Below are 16,194 nucleotides of genomic sequence, written 5' to 3' on the forward strand. Positions count from 1 at the left end.
TTAGTATTATTATTATTATTATTATTATTACTATTATGTGTTGCTGGAATGGCTGATGACAGGGAAAACCGGAGTATCCGGAGAAAAACCTGTCCCGCCTCCGTTTTGTCCAGCACGAATGTCACATGGAGTGACCGGGATTTGAACCACGGAACCCAGCTGTGAGAGGCCGGCGCGCTGCCGCCTGAGCAACGGAGGATGCTTATAAGTACATTAATAACAGTAAAATCAATTGGTCTCACCTCCTTCTACACCCCACCGCCGTTAAGTTTATTTACCGCCAACCCCCCCCCCCCAAAAAAAAATTAAAAGAAGGCTTGTTTCTTTATGTTTAAGGGAGATTCCAAACACCAATGTTCACGTCTATTACCTTCAGTTTTGAGATATAAGTATCCCCATAAAAGTAATTTCCTTTTTTCACTTCATTTCACACTACTCCCCCCCCCCCCCCTTCTAAGTGAACTTTCCCGCAAAAAATACTTGTTTCTTTGATAGTAAAGGATCTTCTAAATACCAATTATCACGACTCTAACTTCTTCAGTTTTTGATTCATGTGTCCTCATGAAAGGAATTCAACTCCTTTACACTCCCGCCCTCCAAGATGGTTTCCCGCCCAAAACGCCGTTTTTCTTTGTTTTTAAAGGAGATCCAAATGCGAATTTTCACGTCTGTAACAACTTTAGTTTTTCTTAAATGTATGTAATCTCATACAATTTAGCCAATTAATTTTCAATTCTTTCACCCCCCCCCCCCCCCGGCTTCATAGGATTTTAAGAGAATACGTGTTTCTTTACTTTTAAAGCAGATTAAAAATATCAAATTTCACGTCTGTAACATCTTCATTTTTGATATATCAGTAGCCTAATTAAAAGACTTAAACACCATTTTCAGTCACTTTAACCCCCCCCCCCTCCACCCAAGTGATATTTCCGAAAACTAAAAATACACGTTTCTTTATGTTTAATAGAGATAAAAAAATACCATTTTTCACTTCTGTAACATGCTAAGTTTTTTAAGATATACTGTAAAAATTCTCATTTTAAAATTTCACCCCTTTTGAGTTCCCCTTAAGTGGAGTTTCCAAAAACAAATCACCTATGTTTCTTTACATTTACAGGAGATTCCAAACACCCACTTTTTACGTCTGTAACATTTTACGTTTCCGAGATATTCTTTAGATATAGTCTTTCAAAAAATTCACCCCAATTTGTCACTCCTGTTTAACCGCCATTAATTCGATTTTCCAAAAACTAAAAAATACGTGTTTCTTTATTTTTAAAGGAGATTCCATATACAAATTTTCAGTTCTGTAATATATTTCGTTTCGGACATATATGTATCCTCATTAAAGGCATGCGACCCATTTTTCACCCTTTTACACCCCTCCTATTGGGATTTACAGGAAACAAAAAAATACGTGTTCCTTTATTTTTAGAGGATATTCTAACTACCAGTTTTTACATCTGTAAATTTTAAAGTTTTAAGATGTAGACACGGTCATTTTAAAAAATTCACCCCCCTTTTCACCCCCCAATATTTGGATTTTCCAAAAACGAAAAAATACGCGTTTCTTAACTTTTAAAGTAGATCCCAAATACCAATTTTCAGGTCTGGAATATCTTCAGGTTCTGAATTATAAGTAGCCTCGTTAAAGGCATTCAACCCATTATTCACCCTTTTACACCCTTCCTATTGGGATTTTCCGAAAACAAAAAAAAAATACGCGTTTCTTTATTTTTAAAGGAGATTCTAAATACCAATTTTCACATCTATAACCTTTAAAAGTTTTGAGATATAGATACACTCATTTTAAAATATTACCCCTTTTCACCCCCTTCCCTTAATTGGATTTTCCACAAACACAAAAATACGTGTTTCTTTATTTTTAAAGGAGATCCCAAACACCGATTTTCAGGTCTGTACTATCTTCAGTTTCTGAGATATAAGTAGCCTCATTATAGGCATTCAACCCTTTTTCCACCCCTTTTCACTCCTCCTATTGCGATTTTCCGAAAACAAAAAAATACGTGTTTCTTTATTTTTAATGAAGATTCTAAATACCAGTTTTTACATCTGCAAACTTTAAAAGTTTGGAGATAGAGATTCACTCATTTTAAAAATTCACCCCCTTTTCACCCTCCCATTCATTGGATTTTCCAAAAACAAAAAAATACGTGTTTCTTTATTTTTAAAAGAGATCAAAAGTACCAATTTTCATGTCTGTAATATCTTCAGTTTCTGAGATGTAAGTACCGGTATCCTCATTAAAGGCATTCAACTACTATTTGACCCTTTTTCACCCCTTCCATTGGAATTTTCCGAAAACAAAAAAATACGTATTCCCTTATTTTTAAAGAAGATTCTAAATACCAATTTTTACATCTGTAAACCTTTAAAGTTTTGAGATATAGATACACTCATTTTAAAATTTCACCCCCTTTTTCATCCCCTTAGAGACGGAATATCCAAAAATCCTCTCTTAGTGAGCACCTACATGTTGATATGAATGTATCTCCAAAATTTCATTTCTGTATGTCCGGTAGTTTTGGCTCGGCGATGATGAATCAGTCAGTCAGTCAGGACAAGTTACTTTATATATATATAGATGATATGTGTAAAGGAGTGGAATCAGAACTAAGGCTTTTTGCAGATGATTTTATTCTGTACAGAGTAATAAATAAGTTACAAGATTGTGAGCAACTGCAAAATGACCTCGATAAAATTATGAGATGGACAGTAGGCAATGGTATAGTGATAAACGGGGTTAAAAGTCAGGTTGTGAGTTTCACAAATAGGAAAAGTCCTCTCAGTTTTAATTACTGCGTTGATGGGGTGAATGTTCCTTTTGAGGATCATTGTAAGTACCCAGGTGTTAATGTAAGGAAGGATCTTCATTGGGGTAATCACATAAATTGGATTGTAAATAAAGGGTACATATTGTAACTGTTCGACCCTAAGCTTCTCACTTGAAGAGACGAAAGTTATTACCTTGGGACACATGAATATTAAATAAACTATATGTGGCTTGCCCGCAAATTGCCACACAAATAGAAACAATTAACATTCCATGGTTTTCCATTTCTCTATGTGATGTTTGGGCGCCAGGGTTACAGTTTTAAACAAAACTGTAAACCAAAATTTATATTTACTAGCATAGAGACTTATACTTAAATCACAGGGGTAGGATTTTAAATAATTAACCATTAAGTATCGTTTGAGAAAGAAAATTAACGCAATATAAAATACAAAGGGATTTATTATACAAAAAAATGAGATGAATCTGAAAAGTTCCTTAAAGCGTGGAGGGATTTAGAATTTACGGTACTCAAATTACTATTGCTTGCTTTATCTAATTGAAGCTCATCAATTGCAGTTTCCGTTGAAGTCATCTGGTTTCCGTGGTTACTCGTTCTCTTCTTCTCGATGTAGAATTGGCTCCATGGACATCCTTCCTTCTCTGATGTGGTACGGGCTATCTGGACTAGCACTCCCTAATTGCCTAGTCTATAAATTAGACATTGGCCCTATACTTGTAAAAACTGATCAGCGTTGATCGTATGAGGAGAAAATTCAGAGATATGAATTTTCCCATGTTAGTAGAAATCTCAGTCTAACTGAGCTATACTGTTTATACGGTACGGACTTGTACCAAATTCCATGGACTTGAACTAAACATAGTTCTTCGTCCAGAAGATTTACTGAATATAACACAAGCCGTAAGCTTGTTTCGTCTCACGTAGATCCGATAACATTACCGCAGCTGAGTAAAGTGTTGAAGCGACAACACACTGTACAAAAATAACTATGTCTCGGAGAGACCACACACTGTTTTAAAATCAATAACATCGTTCAAAGTAGATGTTCACAGTAGAAGTTCTAATAGTCGTTAGGTTCTCAGCAGAAGTAGCGATGTGAGTAAGTATCCGTGACTCCGTGTTAGATAATATCACCGGGCTCTCCTCACTTGTTAGCAGCTCAATCTCAGATCTCTATATAACGAAGCATCTGATTCGTAGATCACATTATCATCTCCCTCTTCTTTCTTCTTGACAAGACCAGTAGGCGTGGCGATGATGTAGTCTGCAAGCCTAGCCTCGCACGCGGGTCGCTGTTTACTGCCTTGGCCCATGAGTTTAACCCAATGACTCATGTAATTTTCCCCCGCTATAAGAATGACCTTTTACGTATACACAAGTATGAGATGAAATGACAACAACTATGTCTCAACATATTGACCATATTTACAGTACATAATGAATTCCTGTCCTACCTAATATAATAATTTAAATAATTAATGATGTTATAATATATACAATATGATTGCAAAAACCGTATTTACAAATGCTTGACGTTGAATAAATATGATATTACGAATAATTGCCGATGGCGGATAAACTTGATATCGAGTGATATCGCGTAAAATGATAGTATATTAAATTAGTCTGGCTGGAGAAGCCTGGACGGTTACAATATCTCTGCACGGCGTTATGCGGTCAATTTGGGGTTGTAGTAGGGACGTAAAGGAGAGTGCATATAAGTCTCTGGTAAGACCACAACTAGAGTATGGTTCCAATGTATGGGATCATTACCAGAATTACTTGATTCAAGAACTGTAAAAATCAAAAGGAAAGCAGCTCGATTTATTCTGGGTGATTTCCGACACAAGAGTAACGTTACAAGCATGTTGCAATGTTTGGGCTGGGAAGACTTTGGAAAAAGGTAACGTGTTGCTCGACTAAGTGGCATGTTCCGAGCTGTCAGTGGAGAGATGGCGTGGAATGACATCAGTAGACGAATAACTTTGAATGGTGTCTTTAAAAGTAGGAAAGATCATAATACTCGTATGAAGGTAAAGTTGGAATTTAAGAGGACAAACTGGGGAAAATATTCGTTTATAGGAAGTGAAGTTACGGATTGGAATAACTTACCAAGGGAGATGTTCAATAAATTTCCAATTTCTTTGCAATCATTTAAGGAAAAGGTAGGAAAACAATAGGTAGGGAATCTGCCACTTGGGCGACTGGCCTGAATGCAGATCAGTAGTGATTGTGTGTTTATAAATAATTTAAACAGTTGCTGATCTACAGTTGATCTCCTACTTCCCGCATAGAACAAAGCCAGGTATCGGGTCAATACTCAAAAATTACTGACAGCTGTACAAAGCCTTTTAAAAATTTGTTAGGATTATCTCAATGCCAACACTCTTTACAGTCCATAGACTTGCTTACCTGCTCTTGGTCGCAACCCTTCACACGACTGCCTCTGATATTTGCCCAAATTCTTGCTGTATAGGAATAAGGTACAAGACAAAAACATCCTGCAATTTATTTTTGTGTGAAACTAAACCGTAAGAGAGAAACATCGAGTTGTATAATTTCGATCCGTTCTAAAGCAACCCCTCCTGCAAGAAATCTTTGAACAATATAGCTAAGTTCATACTCAACCCTATTCCAAACCAAAAACCAATTTACATTTAAATTCACACGTGAATTTTCTCGTGATGCAGTATCAGACAGACAAATATGAAATGCTGCTTGACATGGCGAGTGAAATGCGGTGGAGTACCATTATGACTCAGCCACATTCGCTGAAGAATACACACATTTCAATCTTTCAATAATCCAGACAGTGATCATACCGAGAAACGGTAGCATTCCTCACCGTTCATGTGAGGAAGAAGGACATACGGCACAAGTAAATAGTCATCAACAATGCCAGCTCTACTGTCTTACTGTCTCGTGAGAGTTTTCGTCCAACCTTCCCGACGCAGTCACCTTTCAATGGACACGAGGGTTGAATGATGAGGGCAGCGGCGATTAGGGTGCCGGATGCCAAAATTGAGTGCAGCTTCTCTTTCTTTGCCATTTGCTGCACAGTACGCCAGGTTCATATCAGAGTTTTCTTCGTTGGTGTACCGAATCGTAGGGATTCTCACTCATTTATATCGCAAACATAGTAGCCAATATGGACAGAACAAAATGCATACACCCTACTGTTGCTGGAAAGGCCTTTCTATACGAACCTGTGCATTCGCACCGAGCATTATCTCTGTCTCCGTCTAGGATGCACCCCACACCCCGTCCCTTTCCTGAAGTACAACAGTGGGCAGCGGTTTGCGCTTTGGCACAGCAAACACAGCGAGTTCTTCAATTTGAATCGCGCGCTCGCAAGTAATAAGGTAGCTTCATTTTCTCTGCCAATTCGATTGCGCCATCGCTCCTTACATAACACGAAGGCCGCCGTGTTTTCTTTTGTCGGTATAATTATCCTATTTATAGTTTTCCATGAAGTATGGCTAATGGAGTGAATGAAGACAACTTTACGTCCGGCTCCTTCACTGGATGGTCAGCCAACTTGCCTTTGGTCTAGAGGGCTCCGGGTTAAATATCCGGTCAGGCCGATTATTTCCTCTATCTTGAATACTGGATGTTTGTGTTCGTATGAATACAAGTGACACCACGGGATAGTGAGGGTCCCTGTGTTTAGTCCACCTGTGTGAGGAACGCCATAGGTTTGCGTTGCCTGTAGCCCTAAATAGCGCCGCAGTTTGCAAACCACCATAAGTCTGTGTTACATGTGCGAATTTCATTACCTGTGAGTAGTACCATACTGTGTGGAATACCGCGAATCTACGCTACTTTTGAATAGTACCGTAACATGACACACAGCATGGCTCTATTTTCCTAGCGATAAGTACCATTTTGAGGGGCCAATGGCCTAGATTTTGGACCCGTTTCGACTACAAGCATCATCGGTTCAGTGTGCTTTAGAAGCAGTCCCTTGGTCAGTAACACTATTGGTTAACGCTATTTCTGGAAATGTGGGGCATTGCGGGTTGGATCCACTGCTTGTTTTAACTTCATATCCATCCATTCATTCTTCGTCCTCACGTTTTGTATTCTGGTCACTGGAGGATTATTGATTTTTTAATTATCCTTACATTTCCTCTCATTTCGCACCATTAGGGGCCGATGACCTAGATGTTAGGCCCCTTTAAAAAAAAGCATCATTATCATCGTATGAGTACAGTACATTTACACTGACTGACAGAGCAAATGCAACACCAAGAAGGAGTGGTCAGAACTTTATGCCAATTGCAGGGTAGACTGACGTCACTGAGGTATGCTCATGATGTGAAATGCGCCGCTGTGCTGCGCACGTAGCGAACGATAAATGGGACACGGCGTTGGCGAATGGCCCACTTCGTACCGTGATTTCTCAGCCGACAGTCATTGTAGAACGTGTTGTCGTGTGCCACAGGACACGTGTATAGCTGAGAATGCCAGGCCACCGTCAACGGAGGCATTTCCAGCAGACAGACGACTTTACGAGGGGTATGGTGATCGGGCTGAGAAGGGCAGGTTGGTCGCTTCGTCAAATCGCAGCCGATACCCATAGGGATGTGTCCACGGTGCAGCGCCTGTGGCGAAGATGGTTGGCGCAGGGACATGTGGCACGTGCGAGGGGTCCAGGCGCAGCCCGAGTGACGTCAGCACGCGAGGATCGGCGCATCCGCCGCCAAGCGGTGGCAGCCCCGCACGCCACGTGAACCGCCATTCTTCAGCATGTGCAAGACACCCTGGCTGTTCCAATATCGACCAGAACAATTTCCCGTCGATTGGTTGAAGGAGGCCTGCACTCCCGGCGTCCGCTCAGAAGACTACCATTGACTCCACAGCATAGACGTGCACGCCTGGCATGGTGCCGGGCTAGAGCGACTTGGATGAGGGAATGGCGGAACGTCGTGTTCTCCGATGAGTCACGGCAGTAACTATGGAGCGCCCTACCGCTGGACAACGCGGCATCATGGTTTGGGGCGCTATTGCTTATGATTCCACGTCACCTCTAGTGCGTATTCAAGGCACGTTAAATGCCCACCGCTACGTGCAGCATGTGCTGCGGCCGGTGGCACTCCCGTACCTTCAGGGGCTGCCCAATGCTCTGTTTCAGCAGGATAATGCCCGCCCACACACTGCTCGCATCTCCCAACAGGTTCTACGAGGTGTACAGATGCTTCCATGGCCAGCGTACTCTCCGGATCTCTCACCAATCGAAGACGTGTGGGATCTCATTGGACGCCGTTTGCAAACTCTGCCCCAGCCTCGTACGGACGACCAACTGTGGCAAATGGTTGACAGAGAATGGAGAACCATCCCTCAGGACACCATCCGCACTCTTATTGACTCTGTACCTCGACGTGTTTCTGCGTGCATCGCCGCTCGCGGTGGACCTACATCCTACTGAGTCGATGCCGTGCGCATTGTGTAACCTGCATATCGGTTTGAAATAAACATCAATTATTCGTCCGTGCCGTCTCTGTTTTTTCCCCAACTTTCATCCCTTTCGAACCACTCCTCCTTGGTGTTGCATTTGCTCTGTCAGTCAGTGTATTTTGAACTCCATGCCCCACACTAACTATCAACCACAACATAAACACAGAATTGTGAATACATCCCTCCACATAGGGTTGGCGTCAGGAAGGGCACTCGGTCATAAAATTGGAGCAAATCCAGATCAAGTACGACCACAGTAAAATGGACAAAGATCTGAAAGAAGAAGAGGAAAACATGTAATATATGTAATATGTAAATATATTTCGTATACCGAGCAGCGCGGGATATTTAGTTTTTGAAGTCCTGTTTTGCCATATACAGTAGCATTGCTTTACACGGCATGATAACAAAAAAATGCGCATATAAAACCAAATATCCTACTATTGTCCACATAATAATGTATCCTGTATATGCCCTTTAGTGGTCCAGAAGGCCATGAGTAACAGCCGGCTGGAATCGTCCCGTTGACCACACGTCTCCTCATATTATACAGGGTGGTCGGGAACAAAGTGAACTGGATAAAGGAGCATTAGAGTGTTGGTCATACTGATGAAGAATTTTAAACACATAATTCGGCACCTAACCTCGTTGTTATTTTATCATCTGCTAAAGTTGACCAACCAGCGCGCTTCGCGGGCGAATTCAGATAAGCTGTGCCGGATACGGTTGCTAACTCTGTACGTGGCTCAAAACCAGCTTGAGTGAGGGCCATGCCGTGAAATCGTATCAAACACAAAGACACCGTGGGCTTCAGCCATTGTCAGCATTGCGTATTTAATACGGCGCGATCCTGTCAGCTCGTGTTCAAATCCCTCCAGTAGTGAAGATATTCGTTCCATTGATGCTTTCAAACCGGTCTCAAGCCACGTGCAGTTTTCAAAATACCGCATCGCAAGGCGTATTTTAATTCACCCACGAAGCGATCTGATTGGCTAACTTCTGCAACTGATAACATGACAACAGTGCGAGATATCGAATTATTGTTTTCAAATTATGTATCAGTATGACCACCTCTAACGCTCATGTACTCGATTTACGTTGTTTCTGACCACTCTGTGTATGTCTTCGGGCAGAGCAGCGGTCGCCTACAGTTTCCCTTACGTCGCACCGACACAGATAGGTCTTATGGCGACAATGGTATAGGAATGGACAATGGTCTTAAGTAAGTTACATCCAACGCTTTTGTCAGTTGTGAAAATGGGAAACCACGGAAAACCATATTTAAAACTGCCCAATGTGGGGTTCGAACCCACTATCTCCCGAATACAAGCTGATAGCTACATGACCCAAACGAGGCAACCACTCTTTGGTCTAGCAGCGGTCGCTTGGTAGGCCAAGGTTCATCAGAACTCTAGCATAATCGAGTTTGTTTGGTTTAAATTTCTTATCTCCCATAGGCCTACCGGAATAAGCAGCCCTGAAAACCTTTTTAAAATCCGTCTATAAAACTATGAGTTGTATTTCAAGTCAAGTGAAAAGAAAAACTTGTTCGAACGGGTTCACTTGTATATAAAATAGCTTCAGACATACTCCTTACATTCTTTTTTTTTTTTTTTTTTTTTCATTCCTTAATCTCTTCACCCTCAAGTGTTGGATTTTCCCTCGGACTCAGCGAGGGATCCCACCTCTACCGCCTCATGGGCAGTGTCCTGGAGCGTGAGACCGTGGGTCGGGGGATACAATTGGGGAGGAGAACCAGTACCTCGCCCAGACTGCCTCACCTGCTATACTTAACAGGGGCCTTATAGTGGGACGGCAAGATTGGAAGGGATAGACAAGGAAGAGGGAAGGAAGCGGCCGTTGCCTTGAGTTAGGTACCATCCCGGCATTTGCCTGGAGGAGAAGTGGGAAACCACAGAAAACCACTTCGAGGATGGCTGGGGAGGGAATCAAACACCCCTCTACTTAGTTGACCTCCCGAGGCTGGGTGAATCCCGTTTCAGCCCTCGTAACATTTTTCAAATTTCGTGGCAGATGCCGGGAATCGAACCCGGGCCTCCGGGGATGTCAGCTAAGCACACTAATCACTACAAACACAGCAGAGGACACTCTTTACATTACGACATAAAATCTTGTTCCCTCACCCTTTCATTACGGTGGTAATTATGCAAATTATAATCCATAAATGACAAACTCAAAGTACCGTATCGGATGCATCAACATTCATGAAATGTTCTTCTTCGATTAAAGCGATGTATTCTCCAGCATGAAGCGTCATTCTTATGCTAATATCACTGCCTCCATGAAACATCTTCTAGCATTGTCCAGCTCCAAGATATGACCTCCGAGAAATATTGCCACTGGCTTTTAACACGCTAGAAGCACTCAGTTTCTACGTAGACGTACAGTGCGAAGTGAAGAATGTGTGATTTTATCATCAGAGGTGATTTATCATTGTAATTCGTTCTATTTTACTTATAGCTGGAGTTTCTAGCCGGCTTTTAGCTTTATTAGTAACTAGCTATTATTTGCTCGTCGTTAATGGGTTATTTTTTTGTAACTGCAGCAGTAGATACAATCTAGCAGTGAATGATGGCAGTAAAAGAGACACAACATACCTCAACTAACGGTAGTCAGTTAGTGGAGTGTTATTGTAGATAATTGCTCGATAGCTGCAGACGCTTAAGTGCGACCAGTATCCAGTATTCGGCAGAGAGTGAGTTCGAACCTCACTATCGGCAGCCATGAAGATAGCTTTCCGTCGTTCCCATTTTCATCCCATCTAAATGTTGGGGCTGTACCTTAATTAAGGCCACGGCCACTTCCTTCCCGCTCCCTTCCCTTTCCTGTCCCATTGTCTTCATAAAACTATCTGTGTCCGTGCGACCTAAAGCAACATGTAAAAAATGAGGACACTTGATGGTGGTGATTATTGTTTTAAGAGTAAGTACAACAAGGCATCCGTCCTATATTAACACTAATAAGAGGGGAAAATGGATGGGGTCCGGTATTTCCAAGAACGAATATATCGGCTAAAAAAGAACAAGGGCGATGAAGGGCTTGAAAATAAGAGTCCTCAAGCCTCAATGGGCCTACTCTAGTACCGTCGGGATCAGAAAGAACGGATATGGTAGATGAATGTGAGGAGCCTGGAAGAAATAAGTGGAAGCATATCGTTGAATCGTTTTAGGAGCTCAGGATATAATGGGCCAATTATTTTGTTTTCTTCTGGCGCGGTGATAATAATGCATTCGAGGTACATGCTTTCAAACCCTCTTTTTATGATTTATATCCATCTCATTCTTCCAGCGATCACTCCTTCACGTTCCACGTGCTTTTGAAGCTAACAGTATGTAAAAGAGAACACGACTACAACCAATTCATTTAGATGATCAGTGAACAATATTCACGTGTCAGAGAAGCTTGCCATTGATGAACTAAGCAATAAGAATCTACATTCGTTAATATATCCAATATTATAGCCATTACAATTAAAATGCCAAAGGCCGTAGCCGTGTTGAAACACCGGATCCCGTGAGATCTCCGAAGTTAAGCAACATTGGGCGTGGTCAGTAGTTGGATGGGTTGCCACGCTATGTTGGTGGGGGTAAGGGAATGGAGGAGCGGAAAGGAGCTGGCCACCCTACCGCACGAAAACTCCTACAATTAAAATGTCAGTGAATTGACGGCGTGGCATGAGATTTGTAGACGAATAAGTTTGAATGCAGTTCTTAAAAGCGAGAAAGATCATAATGTGAAGATGAACTTGTAATTGAAGAAGAAAAATCAGGGAAAATATTCGCTTCTAGGGAGAAGAATGAGGGATTTTATGTACCAAGGACAATGTTCAATACATTTCCAACTTTTTCAAAATAATTTACAAAAAGGCTCGGTATAACTTAAAATTGATGCCACGTGTGTGGCAGCCCTAAATACAAACCAGTGGTGAATAACTAACTGATTGAAGATGTATCAGATATAAATGATTGGAAATTGAATTTTACATAATTTGTGTTCTGTAGGCCTATTTTCTTAGATGAAACTATTATTTCTGTAGACATTTGGACGTTTGTGAAAAAGAAAATAATAAAAAATCACGAATATTTCGCTTACTTTTCCTCACAACGTCGTAGCGCGATATACATATCTGGCAATGTTATTCCCAGGCATTATTTTCCTAAAGACTGGCCACGTCTCCCAGCCACATATGGCTATGCAGTCCATCAGAACAACTTTCGTTTTGAACATTTCCCTATGCCTACGCTTTACCGTAATGCTCTGTAGGAATGTACGTTTGCATGCCGTATTTACGCACTCCTGCAGTATATTCTATTTGAGGTTAATTTTCCTTTACACAAGAGCATAGGGAAAATATAAACAACGAAAATTGTACTGATGGATTGCATATTCATGTGTGGATGGGAGGCGTGACCAGTCTTAAGGACGAGTACTGTCAGATACGACGTATTGTTCGCGCAGCGACGATAAGGTAAACATATGTGAAAGAAAGATCTGAATTTATATTTTGCTCAATATTTATTATTGACTATCATATGAACTGCTGCTTCATTACGATTCTACACTGTATACGCATTTCTACGTAAATTACTGTACACGCGGTCAGTAAGATTTTATTAAATTGCATCTCTCATAGCGTAATCGAAGAAACGCCATGGGGAGGTCACCATACTTTCTTTCCTGTGTACGGTGCTACTTGTGGAGCTGTGATGATAATGGCAGGGTCACTTGCCTACTGCCTTTCATAATCGAGTTGGGAAGTTTCGTTATAATAGCAGACACCTTCCCTACTCCCAGTCAAAATTGAGTCTTGCTGTTATCATTAAAATGACGCCTCTTTTCCTTATGCCAATCAGCTTACTGCCAGTCACACTCGAGTTGGTGAGTTCCGACAGGCCACTTTGCCTAATGCCAGTCACATTTTAGATGTGTAAATTTGTTTATAATGGCGGGCGCCCTTGCCTGCTGCCAGACACATTCGGGCGGGGGAGTTTTGAACAAAATTGCACGCTCCCTTGCCTTCTGCCAGTCAAATCGAGAAGGGAATTATTCATTATAATGTTAGGCCCTCCTAACTAATGGCAGTTACTCAGGAGTTGGAGAAGAACCCCATTCCTACTGCCAGTCAATGTCGATGTGAGGAGTATTGATTACAATTGCAGGCGACTCTCATGCTGATAGTCACTATCAATTTCTAAAATATTAATAATAATGACATACACACCCTTTCTAGATCGCTACAAATCTACTTCGATGAGTATGGATCGATATACGAAAATATATGCACGTTTACAATATTGCATACATTCATTTACAGCGCTTAACGGTACGTCATATCGACAAATGGATTGCACCATAAGACGCCTGTTTTAGCGATCTACATGGGAGGTCCTATGACATTTCCTCCCATCTTCTCTATTTTTGGGTTAGATTGAGTCAGAAATGTTGAATAGTCGAAACTTGGGTACAATTTTCACACACTGCATTACTTTCCGAATAATTATGTGACAGCTAGAAAAATAGAATTCAGCACGCATATGGCCATCGGTTGTGTAAATGTGAGTGTCAAATTTTATGAGACTACTGTATCTTTCCTGTGTGTGCCAAAGTATAAAATGTACGTGTAAAAAGTACGGGATTTATGTAAAATTGATTTAGGGGCAATTAACAGTTATATAGGCTCTAAATAGACATGAATATTGTGTCTTACCTACAAAAAAATTAAATGTTAATTAATTGATTATAGTATATGAGTAATTATTGAGTAAGTAGTTAATAAATAAATTTTTCAATACGAATTTAATAGTTATACAAATATATATATATATATATATAGAGAGAGAGAGAGAGAGAGAGAGAGAGAGACGACGGTAAAATAGAAATGAAAATTAATAAACTATATAAAATAATGAAATAATAAAGCAATCACTAAATTGTTTATAACTTATTACATTAAAAATATAACGAAAAGAAACAGACCTATTCCATTCATGATTACACTTTAATTTAACAAGAGTCAGAGAGTTAGATTAGGATAATATAAAAGAAAACTTCTTTAAATAGTACGGTCATTCATTAGAAATTCATTTACACAAGAACCCCCAAACATCTGCTTTGAATGCGTTTCCACTTTTTATAGCCCTGATATTCTTAGGAATTTTATTCCTTTCACGAGATGTGAAAACTGTGAAGGAGTTGGTTTACGTAGTACTCATGGGGGTCGGCATTGCAAGAAGGGTGGTGTTACGTGATGGGGTGTTTCTGTCGTAATGTAAGAAGAGTTAATTGTAGGCATTTACTTAGATAGGCAGATTGTGAAGAATTTAGTAATTTACGAAGGATGCTAAGGGAGAGTCGAGTTACGTCACGCGCTTAGACGTGGCCGAGATAAGTGTGTAATGATAGCGATATATGGTTGAATATGAGCGATGTTTAAATATTAACGGAGAGATTTGACGTTTCTTGTTTTCGCGGCTATTCCTGAACTTCAAATATCGAATTTAAGATCTTTTTCTCGCACATAGTTATGGTTGCATTGTACATAGATGACAAGAAGTCCTATTTCAACTGCATTTATAAGAAATATTCTTAATGAATTCTTCAAAAGCATTTTTCCCTTAAAACAATCACGTTTTTTGTTTGTTTTAATCTCCTTCTGAAGAGCCCCCCCCCCCCACTGTTGAAGAATTTTTGAACAGTATATGGCTAAGATTCCCACTTATTATAATTTTATATGCCAAGTTTCATGAAAGTTAACCTATCCGCCTTCCCGTGATACAGATACAGAGAAACGAACAAACAGACGACATTTAAAAACGAGTCATTGACCATTACTTGTCCTATCAGGTTTAAAAACTAAATGTCAGGTTAATATTTAAACAGTACAGACAGAGAGGCGATTTTATATTTCTGAATATACACTATGTAAAGTAAATTCACATCCACGTTCCGAGATGGTGGAACTCTTTCCAGGCACACCTCCAATGGAGTTGAGCTGCATGTGCCTTTTTAACAATATGAAAAACCTTCTGCCAATTTTAAATTACTGGCAGTACTGAGAATCGAAGGATGACAGTTAATAGCACCAACCATCACACTGCAGAGATAGACTATATTATGCTAACACAATTTGAGTGTCTCACACTCAATCGTTAAACGTCAGATGGTATCATCGGTCAATGAGATGATTGAAACATCTGTAAACCTCATCCGTACCCCCAGCGGAATACAATTATTTTTAGCCTTTCAGTTAGAGCATCCGTTCGATGCAATAAGGAATGCATGCTGCACTCGGTGTTTGATCTGAAGTATGAGGGCAATAAAATCAACTTGACGTTTAACTCCATACCGGGTCATGGGCGAACCTTATGACAAATGTGTATTTTGTAAAAATGAAAAACTGAAATTAATCAACCAGATATAAATCAAATATGATATAAGTCAATAATAATTTATGTGCTGTAAGATTCAATATTAATGCTATGAATTCTCAAACTTTTCAAAGTTTAAGATAATTATAAAACATATTACTCTCTATTTTGAAATCAATATATGATTATTCTTGTTTCGGCGACATTTTGAAAATGATGGCTCATTTGTCACGTATATAGAGCCAACCGTTGAGAGAATTTATCACGGCCCTTCCAACAAACCACCAGTTAAATTTCGACCTGCATGAGGAATTCGACCAGCCAAAGTCCTTTGATCGCAAATTGAGGATGTACAGTATATCGTGGCTAATATTGTCCTGGAGTTTGATGAAATTTTCCCGAGTATGTGAAAATAGGCTAGCACAATGGTGAAACCCATTTCTTCAGTTAGATATCATGGAGGTCGATTTTCAAAGTGCTACAAGAAGTTGAGGTCCAGAACTACAAAACATAGGATATTATTACATGAATTT

This window comes from Anabrus simplex, chromosome 1 (genome assembly GCF_040414725.1).
Source record: "Anabrus simplex isolate iqAnaSimp1 chromosome 1, ASM4041472v1, whole genome shotgun sequence".
Lineage (NCBI taxonomy): Eukaryota > Metazoa > Arthropoda > Insecta > Orthoptera > Tettigoniidae > Anabrus > Anabrus simplex.